Source organism: Podarcis melisellensis (assembly GCF_964234715.1).
Source record: "Podarcis melisellensis genome assembly, chromosome: 6".
In the NCBI taxonomy this organism is placed as follows: domain Eukaryota; kingdom Metazoa; phylum Chordata; class Lepidosauria; order Squamata; family Lacertidae; genus Podarcis; species Podarcis melisellensis.
In genome coordinates this window covers 74,404,470-74,426,553 of record NC_138538.1, presented here as the reverse complement: position 1 = coordinate 74,426,553, position 22,084 = coordinate 74,404,470, and the positions used below count along the sequence as shown (strand labels likewise).

Below are 22,084 nucleotides of genomic sequence, written 5' to 3'. Positions count from 1 at the left end.
TCCCTGCCCCATGATGAACTTAAAAGCCAAAGCCAGATTTTGTGTGACAATATCATACCCTACAACATTTCTCTGATGAAAATAGGGAAGTCCTATTCAATAATAATAATAATAATAATAATGAAAATGGGGATATCCTAAGGAAAAGCAGGACATTCTGTGATCAAATCAGAAACCAGAATTGCTTCTGTAAATCCAGGACTGTCCTTGAAAATAGGGACACTTGGAGGGTCTGCAATACAGGTTTCCATGCTGAGAGGGGCCTATATTGTTGTGCCTCAGAGAGCTGTAGGGAAAATCTTTGAGTTCAAAGGCATAATTTCTAGAAATGGAGAGCAGATGGCAGTCCCCAAGTCTATCTGGAAATGTCATCTGTCTCTAGTTGTCGGCAGTGCATATAAATAGTGCTCTTTTTTTGCAATTTTGCCCCCAAACCTCAACAACTTTGGATTTTATGTCAGTGGGTAGAATGGGACAATATAGCTTAGATGCGTCTCTGACCAAACCTTGTACTCCACTTAGGAATAGGGACATTTGGGGGGGGGGGATTTTCATTCTGCTTCCAATAAAACCTATATTATTTGTCTCACTATCCATGGAGGATGAAATCAATACCATTAACTTCAATGCATTTCAATAAAAGGGAAGCATCTAAAGCCATGCAGAAAATTCGGTAACAACTATTTCGGTAACGTTTGTGGATTAAAAAAGAAGAAGAAGAAGCATGATTTCAACTACTGCTTATATTCACTTACGTAATTTCTATTCCTGGTCCTGAAAACACATGCAAATTGTGGCAATTTCTGCTCCCATTTCCATTTCTGACGGAATTCTCCGTCTCCCTTAGTTAATAATGGGTGCATCAGCCAATTTTTGATCTATGTTGCTTTCACGGTGTTGTTCCACAAGTCTATCCTCCCCCTTTTCCAAATTAATCTGCATTTTTATTTTAAAATCAGCATAAAAATTCACATTTCAGCATGCATTTTAAACATCTTTTCTCTCAAAACACGCAGCCCTTGAAAAAACAGTAATCAGTATTTCAAATAACCAACTAAACAAAACTCTGAGATTGCCAACTGCTTCCAGATGCGGCAAAAGAGATAGTGACTCAAAAGCATGTTGTCTGTGAATAAATTTAAATGTAGAAAATTTCAGAAAGATTGGCAACTTCCCGAAATCCGAAGAAATAATTTTGCTGTCCTTCCGTAAAACAATCAGAACAGTGTTCAAGAAAATATAAATAAGTCAGGTCCATTAATTTCAATGCGCCTGAGTAAAGCTTAGTTGAACACCACCCATGTACATGCTCAGCATTTGATGGCTCTCAAACCAATACAGTGGAACCTCTACTTATGGACGTACAGTCATACCTCATGTTACGTCCGCTTCATGTTATGTTCTTTCAGGTTACGTCCCGTGATGACCCGGAAGTACTGGAAAGGGTTGCTTCCAGGTTTCGTCACTCATGCATGCACAGAAGCGCAAAATTACGTCACGTGCATGCGCAGAAGCAGTGAATCACAACCCACACGTGCGCAGATGTGTCGCTGTGGGTTCCGCTCTTTTCATGTTGTGATCGGGCCTCCGGAACGGATCCCATTTGCAACCAGAGGTACCACTGTAATCAGTTCCGGAGGCCCGTCTGTAAGTCGATCCAGGTTTGCTGGTAGAAGCATAGGCTCATTCGGCGGCAGCGTGCTTCTGAGCATGTGCAGACAGCGGCAGCTGCTTCTGCACATGCACAAATGGCAGAAGCCGCATCTCTGTGTGCGCGAATTGCGGCAAACCCGGTATTTACTTGGATCGGGCCCAAGTAGAGGCAGTCGTAAGTAGAGGTTCTACTGTAGATCTAGAAAATCAGTTTTCTCCAAGAGTGCCTGGTTCTGGTCTGCAACCACCAGCTCAAGAACCTTTCCCAAGAAGCTGCAATTAGCAGCTGGCCAGTCATTACTTAGATTTTCCAAATCCAGAGAATTTCTTGAGGAGGTTTTTTATTTTATTTTAACCATTGCCTCCTCCAAGCAGACAGGGACCCCCTGCTCCAGCAAAGGAGGCATTAATCACCTCTCTGGCCTCGAGCCTTACTAACTGAAACTCATCCAACATAACAGATTCTTTTTCAGAGACCACTGGAATCAAGAGTATGAGTGGCCTTTGGGGCTTTGAATCAGACTCTTCCTTATATACTGGTTTTGACAGTGCTATAAGAAAATCAGAGAGTGAAAATAAGACTATGAAGAGAAGTATGTGTAGAAGAGAACATGGAATTGGCAGGAGATGAATAGTAAGGAAGCCCATTGCTGTGTTGGAGGTCTCAGTAGCATAGAAACTGGGCGATCATTTATTTTCTTTTCAAAACTCCTGAGGAATATATAGGACCTGAAATTGCAGGGAGATTATTGCCCATACAAATGAGATTCTCATCTGAGGTATCGTAGAAGTGGGTGGGTGGCGGGTAGGAAAACCACCCTTAACAATTGTACTTCTCAACCTTTTTTGTTGTTGTTGGGGCGCTTTGATAGCATTAGCAAAAATTTTAAGAGCTCCTCATTTTCAGCTTCTATTCACATCCAGCACATACTGGATTTTTAAAATGTAATTTGAACAAAAAAAGAGAAGTGTTGCTAAGCAACAGCCTCATTCAAGTTGGTATCTCAGTCAGAATTTGGGGGCCATCTTGAGGAACTTGTCTCTCTCTCTATATATATAAAAGTTGGGGAGGAGGAAAGGATTGCAGTTCATCGAAATGGGGCATTTGCAAAAAGCGGAATAGTTCAGATGAGCCAGAGGCAGTTCATGTGGTATTTGATCCAGGCTTGATTTAAATATCAGGTTTGATGTGTAAATTCAGCACAGCCCAAGGGTTGTTTTTCTTGAAGTGAAGGTGTTACGCAGAATGGATGATGTCCTTTTTGTTCTTTACAAAGAAATCTGGAGAATTTCTGTAGCAAAGTGCGTACGCTGAATTTCCTTCAAAGTGCAATAGCTCTGTGGCGAAATTGAAGCGTTACTCAGCAACAACTAGCAAGTATGGAACGTTTAAACAGGTGTAGCTCTTATCTGAAGTTTCAGGTAGGGTTGCCATATTTCCCGGACATAGCCAGAATATTGGGGTTTGCAGCAGTGTCTGGGCAGAAATTGGCCCAAATGTCTAGGGAAATCCGGATGAATGGTTTTGCCGATTTTTCATTAAAATAGCTCAAAACCGTCATTTTGTAATGGGATTTAGTACAATAAAAAATGCTTTGGGCAAAACAAAACAACTTTGCCAATATGGCAACCCTATTTCAGGGATGATCATCGACTGGGATGGTGGAAATCTCAAAACCTGCTCTTTTGTTAAACTTTCTTCCCTAAAATAGTACTATCTTTTAGGGAGCCCTCCCCAGAAAAAGAAAAACATGGTCAAAGGAAAATTATAACTACCAAATTGTAGGTGGTTTATTTTTTTATTTTAGGAAGTATATGGGTATGCTTAGTTGTATAGGAGAAAGGGGGAAGTTCTGTGTGTAAAAGAGAGAAAGTAATTTGTTTCATAATGAAAGTGGCTGATTTAACCTTACATTAAATTTTACAAAGTATATAGTGATTTCCTTTTTACTCAGTGAACTATCAAGGATCTTATGCCTTCCTTCAGAAGCTTCTGGGAATGTTGTGGCCATTGTTGGAGTAGCAAACTCTTGCATAAATTTGGCTAATGTATAAAAATACATTTATAGATGGGATTTTTGGGGGTTTCTTAACCACTAAGCAACCTGTTTGGACACACATACGTGCACACTGTTACTGAAGGAGTCCAAAGCATGTCATTCCACGCTGTCATCCCCATAGTTGAAGAATAGCAGCAGGGAGCCTGGGGAACAATACATCAGAAACACAATATGAAATGTTATCTGTGATATGAAATGTCACAGAGAAAACATGAAGGTTAGGCCTTTGTGCCCAAGCTACGTTGTGACTTCGAGTAATTTTCAACTTCATTTAAGCCCTGTTGCTCTTTCCAGCAATGGTCACCCCCTGTGCCTGATCAAAGATGTGGAGAAAATAATCCAATCCTTAATTGGTTAGGCGTCCACCTCCCCCCTCTCTTTTTTAGGCATTTCCTGCAGAATAGCCTGGTGCTTCTCAAGAACAGAACCCAGAACAGAATAGTACAAGTGTAATAGGCTAGGGGGAATGACCCTTGTACACAACAGTGTTGTTTCCTGGGAAGAAGTGTCAACAGGACCACAAGGCCAGGCTTCCTTTTGATGCCACCTCCACCCTCATCTGGTGCACCTAGCAGGAAGGTCAGGAGAAGGAGGGCCTTGGAAACTGAGAGTCACAGCATATGCACAGTCTCAGTCCTACTGACTCTGCTCCCCCTCCGACCCCTCACTCCAGGAGGTTCCGGCACGATGCTGAGCAATGTGCCAGACAGGCCCAGAGGAGGAGCTCACTCCTCGATGCAGGCTTCCAGAATGAGAGGCTAAAGGGGAGGGACATGCATAGAGCTTAGTTTCAGCAACACCTTTGTTGAGTTAGGACGGACCAGGGACATTGCTGTATTGTTGTTTTTCTGTTAATAAAAAAGAAGGCATTCAAAGAATCATAGAATCATAGAGTTGGAGTTTGACATCCAACAAATATCCTGGTAATTGAAGTCCCCCATTACTACTATCTCCCTTCCTTTTGCATGCTTGGCCATCTGTTCCAGGAAGGCATCATCTATGTCCTCTGTTTGGCTTGGGGATCTATAGTAAACTCCCACAATGAGGTCACTGTTATTCTTCTCTCCCTTAATTTTGACCCAAATGCTCTCACTTTGGCTTTGAGGTTCTAAATCTTGGATCTCTTCACAGGTATACACATCCCTGACATATAACGCCACTCCTCCTTCTTTCTTGTCTGGTCTGTTTCTCTGAAATAGATTGTATCCCTCCATTATTACATTCCAATCGTGGGACTTATCCCACCAGGTTTCAGTGATGCCTATTATGTCATATTTAGTTTGCTGTACCAAGAGCTCAAGCTCATCTTGTTTATTTCCCATGCTTTGCGCATTAGTGTACAGACATTGAAGTCCATTAATAATTCCCCTGTGTCTCTTATTTAAGGATTTTTTTCCTCCCACCACTAGGTCTGTGTGCCGTTTGCTCCATTTGGTCTATGACATTTGGATGATCATCTTCATCAATTGATAGACTCCTACCTTCAGGAGCACTGTCTCCCTCCCCCACATTAGTCAGTTTAAAGCCCTCCTGATGAGGCTTCTGAGATTTTTGGCAAAAACATTCCTCCCAACCATTGTGAGGTGCAGCCCATCACTTGCCAGAAGTCCATCTCCAAGAAACTGCAGTCCGTGATCTAAGAATCCAAACCTTGCATTCCTTCAGTTACATCTTGGATCTTAGCCCCGGGGAGACAGCACACTTCCCGAGACATCTTGTCAGGCCCACAGATCACTGCTTCTGTTCCCCTCAGTAGGGAATCCCTTATCACCACTACACGCCTCCTCTTAGGTCTGGTCAGGGTTCTTCCGTGAGCTGTCCATTCCAAGGTCGCCTGCACATTCCCATAGGACTGACTTTGCTGCTCGTCTTCATATACCTGATCGACTGTAATGAGGGAGAGATCCTCAAATGGAGTATGCTTTTCGTCTTCCATGCTAGGGGAGAGGACCTCAAAGCGATTGTGTATTTCTAAACAATCAGAGCGAACCCTGGGCCTCCTACTTCTTTGAGTCACGTTTCTCCATATATCTGGTTCCTGTGTTGGTGAACTAGCCTCCTTCTCAGGGGAGTCCCCTGTCTCCTCCTTGGTGGAGACGGTGTGCTCTGTTGCTTCCAAGAAGAGCTCCAGCTCTCTAATTCTTTGGAGCGTAGCTACACGTTCCTCCAGTTGCTGGACTTTGTCTTCTAAGAGGGCAATCAACATGCAATTGCTGCAGGTAAAGCTGCCTGCAACCTTTGGCAAGATGGCAAACATTGCGCAGGAACCGCAGGCGACTGCAGCTGTTCCCTCACCCTCCATCTTGAGAACGTGTCGTTGGGGGTGGCTACAGCGGTCCTCCATCATAAAAAGCTTGAAGACAGGACAAATAACTCCCCCCCAAAAAACCTAGGTCTCCCCCAACAAACGTTTGAGACTAGCTCCCCTAAATCTAAAAGATGGATCAAACTGCTGCCCTGCAAGCTCTGATAAGCTCCTCCCACAGCTAATCACCTGCCTCAACAGAAACCCTGCCCCCTCTGAGAGGAGAGATGGGGACAGGTGGTTTCCTCTTTGTGGTGTGGAAGCCGTTGTGGTGTGGAAGCCGTTGACTCTACACTAGCCTGACCTACCTCTTCCTTCTCCTGCACCTGTTCTTCACTCTCCAGTCTTGCAGCTTCTCCTGCTTGTGACTCTCATCTCCTGGCTGTTGCAGGCTACCCCAGATCACCGATCCTTTCTTCCAAGACCCCCCTTCTCATCTCCCCCCTCCCATGTTCTGTGCTGTCCCTGAACCTGCTCTGGAGGGTCAGGGGAATCCCAGAACAGATTTAGGGGCCTCATAGAAGAGGGGGGAGAAGGGGAGAGCATTCCATTGTGCACAGAGAGATCCTTGAGTCCAAAGAATGGTCTCATCAGTGCTAGGTAGAATTCCACCCTTAGTAAATTTTAGAAAGGCTTCGCGGTTAATGTAATTTCATAACCTTTGAGGAAGGCTGGTTTAGAGTGTGCTCTTTCTTTTTAATGTTAGTATCGCTAAGCCAAGCTATAGCACAGTAAAGGAAGCCTGCCCTCTTTCTGGCAGCCTCTGGCCATTGAAAGCAAACTTTAATGAAGCTCAGATAGTTTGATACAAGGGATCCAATTTTATTGCCCTCTCGCTCAAGAACTCTCACCGAACTCAGCCTCTTTCAAACAATAAGACATTACAGCACATTATAGGCTGCACAATGCATTACATAAATACAAACAAAATTGCAACTCACGCCATAAAACTGTCACCGAGGCCCCCCTTTTTCCTTCTTCCTCCTCACCCCCCCCCATTTTTGACTAACTAACAGGTATTCATTGGGTTGGGAAGATTTATAAAAACGGGTAATCACATTCAACAGAGAGGCAGCCTTGAAAGAAAAGTTAATCTTTGCAATACAGTGGTTAAAAAAGAAAGAAAGGAAAAAGTGACCAGACCTCGCAGATGCTTAGAAAGAAACCAATTAAAATTCTGCAGCGTCTCTGCTTTGTAATGGGGATGGTGCGGGGATAGGGGGAAAAGAGTAACATCCTTGTGTGGTTTGGCTTGCCAATTCATTTGCTGAAACAATTATACAATGCAAATATTTATGAAGCACTGTATAGGTTGTAATCTTTATTTCAAAACAAACATTGCCTTTCACTGTAGCTCCTTAATGCTATATGAGGGGTTTTTTTTGGGGGGGTGGGCGGGTCTGGTGTGTGTGTGTGGTGTGTGTGATCTCATTTCAAACGATGAGCTTCCAGGGATGAATGCTGAGGCTCAGAAAATTACATCAGCTGCTAAATTTCTGGATGCATTCATGCGGGCTGGTGGCTCCCATCCAACAATGCACTGCATTGGACTTTGCTTTTAAATCAGCAACTATGGCTGCCTAGGGGCAGACTTTGACCTTTCAGATTTCAGTGGCACCCTGTGCGAGGCCAAAATTTGGCACCTCCCGCCTTCCGTTCTGCTCAATTCGCTATGTCATAGTTGCACCCCCTGCTTTGGCTCAGCGCCCAGTGTGGACAGAAATGGTCACGCTGCCTTAGTTCTACCTCTGCCTTCGATGACCACTGAAGTCCACTGACAAAACCCACTTTCATGGAGCTGGGTGGTCTCCTATATCATATTTCCATTGTGCCTCTTTGTTGTAGCTCCAGCGCAACCTGCATTAGGCTTGTGATGGATTTCTCAGTGGTTTGTGTCTGAATGCTGAGATGTTACTTCTCAAGTCTTCTTGCTATCCCCAAACACAGTGCTGAAAGAGAGGCTGTTTTTATATGGTCAGGAGCATGTTTGTTTGTTAGTTTTCTGGAATGAGTCCTGGCATCTGCAGCAATTCAAGACTGCTGTCTTGCTGAGGCTGCGTTCTGACAATAAACATTTCAGACACTTGAAGATGGTGTGATAGAGTCATTATGATCTCCTTTAAAGCAAGCTTTGCAAGGGTTTGGCTTTTGTTTAGGAACCAGTTGGGTTTGCCTGCCAAGAGAGACCTTTACTGGAGAGGGAAAGATCCTGTGAGTTCCGGAGAGTTCCAGAACGCCATTCCGGAGAGTTCCAGCTGAAAGAATGCCCTGGGCAGATCTACTATGAAACTAATGAAGTTTAAGCTTGAGGGCCCCTAATCCCAGAGGGGCTCCAGAAGCAACTTTAGTCTAATTTTCTTAAAAACTTTGGGTCTAGTAGACCCAATTTGAGTCACACAGTTCAATTTGATTAATGTTGTTGTAGTAGTATGTATTTCAACAATCCCAAAGTTTGAGAGTCAGTAGTACAAATACTGCAAAGGTGGAGTGTCGCGGTAAGCTATCAGTTCAAAGAATATTTGCGCCTTAGGAAATCCAAAAACACAAAAGAAAATGCACCATCTAAAATTCAATGTGCAGAAGTTCTTCGGTTTATTGGTGAGCAACTTTAATTAGGTTACATTAGATAATATCAAATGAGAAGGTAAGCTGTTGCGAACAGCAGACTGAGGTGCTTTTGGGAGCCAAGGATCTCCTGAAGGGAAGAGTTTTGAGAGCCAAGGATAGCTGTCGAAAAGTGTTTCCAACAGACCTAGCTTTTCTTAAAGGCAGCATCTTGTTCACGTTAATCTGAATATATTTAATTTGCCTTCCCTTCTTTCCCCCAGGGTGCTATTGATAATATCTTAGTGTGCAAGGATCTCTTTTGTATGCCATCCCTTTGTGTTTGCAGAGAGCATTTCTTCCCCTCAGCTGTATTGTGGAATGGACAAAAACTATTATAGTGCTGACTGGTTCTTTCTCCCCTTTTACTTCATTTTCACTGAGTCAGGCAGTTTTCTTGGTTTCTTCTTTCCCTATTCATAGGATTGCTCCTGTGATACTTTTTTGTCTGTTGTGATATCTTGAAAAAGCCAATTTATGATGCAAAGCTTAATATATACATTGATACGCTTAGAATATGGAAAAAACAACAACCCAACCTATCAGCAGTATGCTGTAACTACTAATTAATAGGTTATCAGATAACATGTTAAGTTGCAAATGTGGCATTCTTGGCTGCAACTCAGGATTATCTCAATTATCCATAGAGATATTACACTTTAATGACCATAAATCTATTTGACTACCATGTGCATGTAACATACACATTGTGTCCGAACCCTTGAAAACATATTCAGACAGCATTACCTTACTTGTTGCTGTATTGCCCTACCATCTTTTTAAAAATCATCAGAAACAATGAAACAACAAATATGGCCTTGCTAAATCAAAGGCTCTTTCACAGTATTAGCTAAGTCCTGCTAACAGCAGACCCCCTTTGTTCCTGATGTAGATCTTCACCTATCCCTTCTTTCCTGTTGGGAGGGCATTTTGGGGTTTGCCTCAGGTGCCAAAATGTCTTGGGCAGGCCTTGGCTCCCAGTATGTTTCTGAGCACAATTCAAAGTGTTGGTGCTGACCTTTAAAGCCCTAAACGGCCTCAGCCCACTATACCTGAAGGAGCATCTCCACCCCCATCGTTCAGCCCAGACACTGAGGTTCAGCGCCAGGGGCCTTCTGGCAGTTCCCTCACTGTGAGAAGCAAAGTTGCAGGGAACCAGGCAGTGGCGCCCGCCCTGTGGAATGCCCTCCCATCAGATGTCAATGAATTAAACAACGATTTGACTTTTAGAAGACATCTGAAGGCAGCCCTGTTTAGGGAAGTTTTTAATGGTTTATGTTTTATCATGTTTTTAATATTCTGTTAGTAGCTGCCCAGATGGGCATGGGGTATAAATAATAAGAATAAGAATAAGAATAAGAATTCAATGAAATATGTTGCAACTGCCTACCCTTACCCCTGCATCGCATGGGGTCAGCTGTCCAAAGAGCAGATTAAAATAAAAAAAATACAGGCTAGCACAAGGCTTTTACTTGGCCCAAGCAGGCCTTCAGATCCCAGCTTCTGTGGCAAACACAATGCTTTAAGCCTTAAGGCTGCTTTGCCTTCTGTTAAGACCACACTCCGGTGGCACAATGGGTCAGTGCATGTGGCTGTTAACCACAAGGTTGGTGGTTTGAGCCCAGCCAGAGATGAATGTGGGCAAGATTCCTGCATTGCAGGGGGTTGGGTTAGATAGATGACTCTCAAAGGTCCCTTCCAATTCTACCATTCTATGATTCATTTATATTCAGGTATCTAATATACATGAGAATAACTGATACTATACTAACAGAGACTAGCATGCCCTATGCACACTGGAATCTGAAAGAAGCCAAAATAAGGTACCTCTCTTGTGCATTTTCATTACACTGCACTCGTATTGGGTGATTATCAGGCAGCATTTCCATCCCCGCTGCTAAATGCCTGCTTTTATCCAGCATATTTGTTCTGCACAAACAATATTACTTTAATCTTTTTCTTCTTTTAGTGAAGTAATCAAAGAGCACAGATGGAAAACAAAGTGGTGGTAATCGGCTATCACTTCCCGTAGGTACAGAACAAATAGGGTCAAGTAGGATGATTAATAGTTTCTGAAACATAACATTATTAACAGAGCTTGTAAAGATTCCACATGCAATGTTTTGTTTTTAAAATAAGCACCCTATTATACCACAGCACAAGTTCGTCACAGTATTCGGTGATGACAAGCTGGATAATGAGGGAAGCCAGGAACAAAGGTTGAAATTCAGAAGTCAAATGGATATTTTTGAATAGACTCTGGTGGGGATGAAGATTTCATCCAATTTTTTTTGCAGGACTAAAAAGAAAACAAAAGACAAAGCTTTGCACTGAGGGAAAACTGTGTGCTTGTGTATGGTGAAACTATATGCCCCTTTAAATGTCCCTCACTGGAAGTGACATGAGATATTTGGTGTTGCTCCTTTGGGTTCAAAAATGGTCAGAGAGATTTAAGGGCAGTTCAACACACACACACACACACACACACACACACACACACACACACACGTAGTGCAGGTATTAATATTGTGTAGCTTGAAGCAATTGGATGCATAAAAACTGATTCCTTTTGGAATAAGCATTTTCCAGACCTATTAGATATTATTCCAAACTTTACTTGCAGAACTTCCTTCAAAACACAACAAAAACATCAAAGATATATCCAAACAGTTGTACAATATATTGTGTATGTCCAGCATAGGCTCAGCATCTTGTAAGAAATAAAATAACTTATAATCAGGAGCTGACAAATAATTATAATAAAATGGAGTGTTCAGAAGGGTACACATGATTACGATGAAAGAGACATGCAGGTTTTCTACTTAGCTGTTCTCTGTTCTACCATGAGAAACATTTCCTTGGTTTTCAAAAGGCTTTCTAAAAGCACCTGAAGCTGAAAAAGTAACTGGAACAACATGGTAGCTAATAATAAACCCTTCTTTCATAACGTTAACATTTAAATAGATCAAGGCTTCTATGCCAATTAAATGAACAATTTGAAAGTGCACACTCTTTCATCCTCTCAACAGCATGATGAATAAGGAAGGCCATCAATTGTATTGCAATACATATATAGGATTCAGGCCTAAAACCTTTAAGGTTTCTCCGTTGCTGCTGCTCAGTGAGAGCTTGATTTATTTTCACATCCTCCTGAATCTGCAGGTCTCTTATTATTAATTCTTCTGACTATTTTAGTGGCATGTGCATACCCTCCAACATTTATCGGATGAAAATAGGGATGTCCTAAGGAACAGCAGGACATTCTGGAATCAAATCAGAAACCGGGATGGCTTCTGTAAATCTGTAGGGGGACCTGTGGAGAGGAGAAGAAAAGGAAGTCCTTATGTAAGTAGGACAGTCAGATAACAGAGAAGGTCGCGAGGTACATCGAGAGAGCTGCGAAATTGAGGGCCACCATCTGAGTGACAGACTTGTTCATCTGACGGACCTCCTTTTGCTTGTTCTTTTCTTCCTTTTATCCCTATTTTCACTTTTAACTCTTGTATAGCTGTGGCCTGTTGGCTTTGCTAATAAAGTTTTGATTTGATTTGATTTTGAAGTCCTTATGCTAATGGGACAACTTCATTGGATGTAACCCGTTGCTTCAAAACGGCATGCTTTTCTGCATATAGAAAACTTTCTCTTCTCAAATCTAGATTCTTGATTGTATCCCAATTCAACCTCTGGATTAGCAAGCCTTGGTGTGGTTCAGAGCAGACATGGGGAATTTTCACTTTGTGGGTTGCCCATCTCTGACCCACTCCCCGAGGCAAGAGCCTGGCTTTTTAAAAGCTAGGTTTTATTTAAAATCTAATTGCTGTATGACATTTTTTAAGGGGAGGGTCACAGCAAGGGAGAGAATGATTAACACTTCCCTTCCTGTGCACTGTGAGCTCCCTTAACCCCTCTCCTGCTACACAGCTTTCACTGATATATATTTGGAGGCACATTTGGGAGGGTTGCAGCTGGGGAGGAAATGGTTAACTTTGGAGCTTTCACATATTCTCTCCTTGCCAGGAAAAGGTTAAAAGCTGCTTTGCTTCTGCTTGGCAGTCTTCCTTCCTTTCATTACAAAAGCTGTCTAAGACACCTTCTGTTTCTAAGCCCGCTATTTTCCCCTGATTGCTTCAGGGAACTGGTTTTTACCATGATTTTATTTATTTGACTTATTTGATTTCTTCAATAGATGTTTAGACTGCTCTTTGGGCAAACCCCCCCTCAGGTGATGTAGAATATAAACCCATAAAATCTAACAAGAATATCATTCAAAAAGAAGAAGAGTTCAGCTGGCTGAAAACCCCTCCTAATATTTATAGAGGTTAATTGGCCCCCAAGGGCTATGATGAAAACGAAGGTTTTAAGAGCTGTTTAAAATTAACAAGGGGTGGGGTGTGCCTGATCTTATTTGGAACTGAATGCCAATTGGGGAGGGGGCACCACTGAAAAGGCCCTGTGTATCTACCAATCTGTTTTTAAAGGTAGGTGTCTCAATAGAGCCTCCAAAGTACTGTGGTAACTCGGGTTAAGTACTTAATTCATTCCGGAGGTCCGTACTTAACCTGAAACTGTTCTTAACCTGAAGCACAACTTTAGCTAATGGGGCCTCCTGCTGCTGCTGCTGCTGCTGCTGCTGCTGCTGCGCCACTGGAGCACGATTTCTGTTCTCATCCTGAAGCAAAGTTCTTAACCCGAGGTACTATTTCTGGGTTAGCGGAGTCTAACCTGAAGCGTATGTAACCTGAAGCGTATGTAACCTGAGGAACCACTGTAGATCTTAAGATGTGGGGCAGATTGATATGGGTGAAGGCCATCCTTAAGATAACTCGCACCTAAATTATTTACGGCTTTGAAGATCATCAAAAGCACTTTGATTTGAACCCTGTACTCCAGTTTAATTAATCTGGTATTGGTGTGACAGCTTCCCAGGAATTAAAGCTGATGTGGTGAACTTCAGCAACAAATATGTTTCTCCCCCAAACCAGACTTTTTGCAGTAAAGAAAGTGAGGGGAAAACGAAAAGTATGGGATAGCACCTGCTTGACACAACATTCCTGCAAAGTGTGGAATGCCACATGCTTGGCACAACATCACACAATCTCCTGGCAACCCATTCATAATGAACACTCAATAAATAGTTGACATGGTCTAACCTGCCTCGTGCAAACAAATCAGGTCAGTAAACAGGTAATCTGGAAGTCCTAGTGTCCTTCCACATGGTGACTAGAAAATAAGAAAATGTGGAGGTTTTCAAAGAAAAACTAACCGGAATAATGGTCTTCAGTGGTGGGTGGGGTGTGGTGGGGAGAGGTTACGAGCCACTAGTGTCGAGTATTGCTCTGCAATGGTTTTCAAACTGTATTCTGGGGAGCAAAGAGGCTTATCAGGAGTTCCTTAATGAAAAGATCAATAATGGGAGAAAGCTTTTCTGAAAGACAGCTTGCCCATCAGTACCAATCATACCTTGTGTTTAGTGGCCCAGGAGAGTGTTGATTGCACACTCAGTTCATCAGGTATGTGACGATGCCTTTCCAATAGACTTGGCCAGAGCTGCAGACATGCAGAGGGGTTCACTGTAGGCTAGTTTGATGTGGAATGGGTTCCTTGAAGGTGCAAAATCTGAAAAACGCTGGAGTACTTTGTGGAACAGAGGCCACAGGAGAAGCAATTTGTTCTCAGGATAAATAGCATATTTGAAATACGTAATGCAAGAGTGTGTACAGGAAATAAATAATCACCTCCACTGCTGGTCTTGCAACTTTCTGAGAACGTATTGTGGCATGGCATAGGCATTCCATATTATTTGAAAGTGTAGTTTTGGTGTTTAGCAGATTTTAGGTGCCAGTTATTGACAGTAATAATTCCCCCCCTCACCTTCAGCAAATGCTCAGAAGCTTAAAAATGACTCAACATTGGGGGGGGGGAATGGTGAAAGGAAATCTCAAGGGGGGCAACAGAAGTCAAAACCTGTCAGGGGGCTGGAAAAAAGTAATAACCAGAATCTCAGAGTGCTAGAGTAGTCCTGTGTTTAGTTTGAAAACCAGACAGATAAGCTGTTTGGAGACTGACCATCAAAGACACTTAAGGGTAGACAGGAAATATCCCAAACCCATTTTGAGCAGTGACAGAAAAATGCCCTTCATTCATTTATCATCTTTAAAATGTCCAGCTACAAAACACAAACTAATTCCAAAGAGACAGCAAAAGAGATAGCTGCCATATCAGTGTTGAGTAACTGTAGCGTTTCACTGGTCTACAGATGGCATTTTGCAAGGTTATTTCAAAATGGTGTCCCTCCCCACTCCTATATAGTGCTTTTCAGAAGCTCCGGGGGAGGCGTGGAGAATCTCCTAAATAGCCCTCCTTAATGACATGTTTACCAATGTATAACTAGAGCTGGGGCATGGGGCTCTACCGTGTCCTACACAGAAATATGGTCTAGAAAGTGTGCTTTGGCAAGAAGGAAGCTCTGACCTACATGAACCAGATGGGCGGGGTATAAATAATAAATTATTATTATTATTATTGTAGCCTGTACTGGAGCTGAAATTGTTCTTACATATGAAAATTACCAAGAGTGTGGAAGGAAAAAGAGCAGGAGAGTGAAACTGATGGTCAGAAAGCCCAGGGGGTTGGTAGGAGGTTGCCTGCTGGGATGTGGTCTTGGATCCAACAATGTTAGGTTGTTCCTGATTCTTCCTCCTTCCTCCGTCTCTCCTATCATACGTCATCCCTGCACCGGCTGAACTGTGCTGTGATGGCCTGGGATTCGGACTCAGATGCTGAACCTGAGGGATCCCAGCCTGCACATGAGTCCCCGCCTTCAGAACCAGCTGAGCCAGGGCTGGGGCATGAGCCTGAAGGGTCCTCACCTGTGCTGGATCCTCAGGTGCAGGCATCAGCTGAGTCTGCTATGGCTCCTGAGGTGATGGAGGACCCATTGCCTGCAGGTGCTCCACTCTCAGCCCTGTCAGAGGAAGCTGAGTTTGCCTCTGGGTCCGGTAACCCTCCAGCCTCTCCTGAGCTGCAGAGGCTCAGGGCAGAGAGGCGGAGGGAACTAAGTTCCCGCAGGAGGAGTGCTCGCCTCCAGGCCAGGAGAGGCGAGTCACCAGAGGATCGGGGCTGCCCTATGCCTCGGGACAGATAAAAGCCGGTCAGCCCCATTCCCAAGTTGCGGGAGCAACATTGTTGGATGCTAGTTCCTGAACCCTGTCCTGCTTACCTGCCTGAGCTCCTGATCTGCCCTGGCTCCCTGCTTGCATCCCTGTCCCTGACTTCACCCGACTCCCTGCCCTGCACCCAGCTTCAGCTGCTACAGACGTTGCACCTTTGACCACGGACCGGACTTGGACCTTGCCTCTTGAGTAACCCACGGGACCAGCTCATGTGCTTTCTGCCTCTGAGCTTTCTGTTCTACTACTCTCAATGCTTGCTGGGACCTGGGAGGGGTGTGGTCTGGCATGCTTTCCAAAGACACTGAGTCTGTCAGCTATCCCTCCCCTGGTGCTTCTTCTCCCTGCTGTTCCTCTCCCAATATTCCCCAGCTTCTCCCCTCTGCAGCCTCCAAACTATGCCCTCTATCCTGTCCTCCTGTTCTCGGGAGAGTTCATGAGGTGGGGGCAGTCCTCACCATTCCTCCTCAGTCCAGTCCCTGACATCAATGAAGAGATCTATAGTTTAGCACAGTCTGTTTAGAGGAACACTTGTTCGCCATCTCTGCTCAGAAGCATTCTCACAGAGCCCTTGAATTTCCCCAAACCTATTTACGGAGAGGACGGAATAATTAATATGAAGGCAGATAACACTGTCAATAGTGCTGACACTCTTCTCTGTGTTTGGTTTTGTTTGTAACTGTGCATACAGCCCACAAAATTTCCTCTTTCAGGGGTGTGACACACCCCTGTTGAAATGTAGGATTGAGTACATGCTCAGTAAGCCACATCTGAAGTTCTCCATGCAGTCTGATCCAATGCAGTCTCACTCCTGTTTCATTCCGAATGAGTTCAATGGGACCTACTGCCATGAGTGTGCGCATACGATGGTAGCACTAGTCTAATTTTCTCTAGGTGGGGTTTGTTAAAGCAGCTTTAGTTTCTCACCCTGGAGCTTTAGGGCTTATTGAACTTTATCCAAGATCTTATTATTTGATAGAGTTGGGATCTCGTATAGTGGGAAAATACACCCTAGATAATGAAAAAGATCATCCACATCCCCCCTCCCTCTCATACACTAGCCCAACCAAGTAAATACATGAAAGAGAATCTCCATTACTGGTGAAAAATGGAAGCCCCCTTCCAAGTCTCTCTCGGAGCTCGCTATCACAGGAGTGAATTAAAATAACAACAGGTGCTATTCAGAAACTGTATTACCGCTAAAATGGGAAGAACTGGGGGCTTTGCCACATGGGAATCTGAATACAGATACATAAAGAACTAGAGTTCAGGAACAGACATAATGAATAGATTTTCTAATCTGTATCAGAATGTCTCTGGATCATTAGTGTTAGCTTCATGTCTGTCTATGCAGTGCCCAGAGCCCTTCACAAGTCCTTGGATACTTCATTCAATAGGTGGAATCTCTTCTACATCCCTACAATTCATTTTTGCAACAGCCTCTGCACTATTTTCTCTTCCATGTACCTTATTTTTTATTAATTAGATGACAGAAAGGAGCTGGTCAACCAGGGGAAGCTGGGGATACCCTCCAGGTGTTGTTTCGCTCCATCTCTCATCAGTCCCAGCCAGCATGGCCAACAGTCAGAGATGAGGGGACCTGTAATCTGCAGGGCCACAGCTTCCCCATCACTGCGGTCCACAATGGGACGAGAAAATAAAGGTATGCATGACCTATATTAATAATTACCTGGTTTTCACGACACAGTGTGGAAGTGTAGATTGGAACAGAAAACCAACGGTTGCACACGCCAACGCCCGAGCTAAAAAACAAACAACATGTGTTTGCTTCCTAATCCATTAGTAGTATGGCGCCACTAATACGTGCAACTCTACTTGCCAGGTGATGTGTCAACAGGAAATTAATAGACGCGAAGGCAGAAGCTGAAGCTCAGAAAGTTCATAACATTTTGTCTCCTTCTGGAAGAGCGACAGACAAATGATTAATTTAGATAGAAAAGAGAAAACGGTTCTTGAAGATACAGTGATACCTTTAGAAGCCTGAAATTAAAAACAGGTTGGTGGTCGTCCCGTCCACCCCTGCTTTAAGCCATTCTAGTCATCATTCTCCTAACTCATATCAGGGATGAGTTGATTGTTTTGGGAGGAATGTCCTTTAAGGGGGGGAAAGCACAGTTACACCAATGGTGAAGATGGATTCGATTGAAATTAATTCTGTATGCTGGGAGGCATGGGAGGAAGCTCAGAAGGGGACAGAGATACATTTGCTGACTGCCAAAAAGAAAAAAGAGTTTGGGGGGATTTCAAGATACCTTTTGACATATGTCAGTCCTAGAAAAATGAGCCATCTAGGGGTGGAGTTAATCTGCAGTGGTGTATCAGAAAATGTCCTGTTATTACCAGCCCTGGTGAAGGGAGAATGCAAGGAGAGAGAGAGAGAGAGAGAGAGAGAGAGAGAGAGAGAGAGAGAGAGAGAGAGAGAGAGAACTTTTTGAAAACTCATCAGAAAAGTACTGAGATGACAGCTACATTTTAATCAGCCTGTGTGACCTGGGCTGGCTTAAAGAAAAGTTAATTACACAACGAAAGGAGAATTTGAAGACTGGCTATATGACAGTAGCTAAATGAACATTCAGCGGCCAGGTCAGGATCAATAGTAACAAGCGAGTGGTTTATTTTCTTAATTTTGAACATTTTATTTCTGCTTCTTCCTTTGTGCGCAGGGTGGCTATCAACCATTGCGAATAAACAGGACCAGATAATTCCCTTCCATCTCACTTTGCAGTCTATTTTGTACCTTCTCCTGTACTTTGTACTGTCTTTTCCCTGCTCTTTTTATTCAGCTCTCCACTCGCCCACGCTGCCCACAACACAAGAAGGAGCCAATGCACAACCTTTGTCAACTGCCTCGTCTCCTGCCTTGCCAAATAGATGCCAGACTGTCCTCCCTTTTGACATCCCACTCGCTTGCGATTACTTGCAATTAGGGTTTGACATGTGTTGCTTGATTTACAATCAAACCAGTATAACCAAATTTTAGGAGTAGTTCTCACCAACAGAAGGCCGAGGGGACAACCCTGTAACTCTTCAGACTCCCACATGACTGAATGGTCATATCATACACCCCCCACCCCCCTATGTACCACATCCCTGTACATAACATTGGAATGCCAGTATAGTAGACTTTCTCTAGCTGTGGATCTTGGGGGTTTAGTATTTGCTTGAGTTTCCATGCCCACACAGCAGAAAGAGCTAGATTTAGAAATAGTTTCCTTATCACTAGGAAGAACATAAATAAACCAAGAACTGATCTTCTAAGACTGTGGTTCTCAAACTTTTTTCCTCTGGGCCATACTTTCAGAATGAGAATTTGCACACACCAACAAAGGGGGTGTCTACGGCCCCCATGATATACCCCAGATATACACTGAAGAGGCAGCTCAAATATAGCCAGCTGCTGGCGAGTCTATGAAACCATCAATATTTTCTTTAAAATGCTCAGGTATTGACTCTCTTGAGTAAAGATGGTAAATATTCACTGTTCCTATTGCATAATGAATTTAACTTGATATTACTTCTGGCTTCCAAAATGGCTTTGGCTGCAACCCAGCACACTGTTAAACGGATTACATCCCAAAGTCAGCTGGATTTAAGTTGCCTTGTGCATAAGTTCATAGCTCTTTGCTGAAATGTTTCTTATTCTCTTCTCTAGTCCATCAGTAGGAAAGAACTTTAAGCATATTTGCTGTTGACTGAGCAACACAACAAATTTTTAAAATTAGTCCCCTCACCCACCGCCCTTTGGCATTGCCCCATTTGAATGCTTGATTGGATACTCAGGTAGTGGTGATGAAAAAGAGGGCCTTTCACCACCTTGGTCTGGTTCCAACTTTTTCTGAAGACTTGAAAGGCTGCCTATCCACTATATACCCAATAGGCCACTGTGGTCTGTGGGAGAATTTAACCTTAAAAGTTCCAGAAATATCCACAGTCACTCAGAGAAGGCCTTTTAGTGTGGCTGCCCTGTTGAGTTATCTCTATCTGCACTTTCCCAAAACTTGGGTGGCTCCTTTTATTGTTTTTCAGTTAATTTGCTGTGCCATTTTTAATTATGCTATGCACAATTGTGTTTTTATACTGTAAACCATCTCGTGATTCTCGGATGAAGGGTGGTATATAATTTTAATAAACAAAAAATAATTGTTTTTAGCTGTTTTTATTACGTTGTGTCCATCACCTTGAGACACATATATAGATAGCGCTAAAGATGATGACGATGATCATGATACAAACCTGCCCCCAGTTATCCCCTAATTATTTTCAGGTGAGATTATTGCTATATGAGGCTGGTTTTAAAGACAGGTGAAGTTTCTGGACTAGACCACATGAGATTTGTCTGGATCCACGGAGGTGAAGGTTAATTCTATGTCCAGGGCGGCTGTCTACCAGCTCTTCTGGTATGCCGGCTGAAACCATACCTGCCTGGGCACTGTCTCTCCAGAGTGGTACATGCTCTGGTTATCTCCCACTTGGACTACTGCAATGCACTGTATGTCACCTTTGAAGGTGACCCGGAAACTACAGCTAATTCAGAATGCGGCTGCTAGACTGCAGGCTGGGAGCAGCCACCCGGAACCATATAACACCAGTCTTAAAAGATCTACATTGTCTCCCAGTATGTTTCTGAGCCCAATTCAAAGTGTTGGTGTTGACCTTTAAAGCCCTAAACGGCTGAGACCCTGTATACCTGAAGGAGCATCTCTACCTCCATTCCCCGAACATTGAGGTGTCCAGCTTTGAGGGCCTTCTGGCGGTTCCCTCACTGCAAGATGTGAAGCTACAGGGAACCAGGTAGAGGGCCTTCTTGGTAGTGTCACCTGTCCAGTGGAATGCCCTCCCATCAAAAGTTAAGGAGACAAACAACTATTTGAGTTTTAGAAGACATCTGAAGGCAGCCCTGTTCAGGGAGGTTTTTAATGGTTGATGTTCTTTTACTGAGTTTTTAATATTTTGTAGGGAGAGTGGCATATAAATATAAATATTAATTAATATCTATCTATCATCTATCATATTTGCAGTTAATATGGTCATTTATGATGCTAACTCTGAACATGACTTTGCAAAACTATCACAGCACTCTAAGTTGCGAAGCACATGTTCGAGGCTTCAAGTTTTATCATGGGACTGGGCTGCCTATCTTTGAGCCATGCTCCAACAAATGCTCAGCTGAAGGAAAAAATATATACGGGTGATTGAATCTAAGCTATCAGAGTATAGGACGAAAGTATTGTAAAGGCTGGATAGTGAGTCAAGCTCTTCCCCAGGAGAACCAGTAGCATGTTGAAGATTTATAAGGTGGTTCAATTCCTATCAGATCAAAACTGAAACCAGAAGCTAAATTGCTTCATTTTTATTATCGTCTTGATGCTCTATGGCTAGAAGCTGCAGAAATTCAGGAAGAGCCTCATAATACATCACCTGACAAAGAAACTTCCCTATAGAAATGCCTGAGCTTCCCAATATAATATTTTAGGCATTATTCTCTTCCCAATCAGTACTGCTTTTATTAAATACTCACAACTCCTGGCTAGGATCTCTCTTTTAAATCACATTTATTTTCCTCTGAATACAGAGGTAATCAGAATTCAGTCAAGTGGGCTGACTCTGTGAGTCCTGACATCAAAGGGCAGTACGGTTTGATTGATATCACTCAGATGGCAATATTGTTTGAAGAAATGTAGTCAGAAGGCTGGCAATTTAAAGGCTGTAAAAAGTTACAGGAGTGCAGTGTTCCATACTGATTTCCAGTGTACAAGGCTATGTCTTACAGGATTGGCAATAACATGGCAATCTTGCCTCTCCAACATATTTGTTGTTCGAAAGGACAGCAAGAAAGAAAATTCAGCAGCTGGTTTCCAAGGATGGCACATTAACACTACGGTAGTAAATGATTCCTTGTAATCCACGAGATTTGTGTGTGTGCCTTATTTGCATTTGTGCTTGTGTGAACTTTGTATATATAAGAAATGCTTGAATGTTGTGGGCAGAGGCAGACAATAGCTTTTATTTCCCAGACAGTTGCAAGTTATTCATGGCATGTTCTTTTTCCTCTCTCTCAGATCTTGATCCTAACAGGTTTTGCAGCATTTGGTAATAGCTCAAAACCTGCAAAGCCCATTTAACTAGAGGCGTTAGTGGCAGTGGAACAAAAGAAATGATCATGTACACCGCAAATGTGTCTATATCTCTGGACTGCTCTGTTCATTGATGACTCCATACATAAATAAAACTTTTCTTCTCCCCCCCCCCTTTCCAGAACAGTTATCCTCTCT

General features: G+C 43.2%; 1 long non-coding RNA gene across 1 annotated transcript in view; it reads left to right on the top strand.

Moving 5' to 3' along the window:
• Positions 1–18,188, top strand: part of LOC309371554 — a 28,091-nt gene extending 9,903 nt beyond the window's left edge. The window contains exons 3-4 of the long non-coding RNA XR_014169191.1: positions 17,278–17,454; positions 17,635–18,188. This is a non-coding gene — a long non-coding RNA (uncharacterized lncRNA). The remainder of the gene's footprint in view (positions 1–17,277; positions 17,455–17,634) is intronic.
• Positions 18,189–22,084: the final 3,896 nt, after the last annotated feature.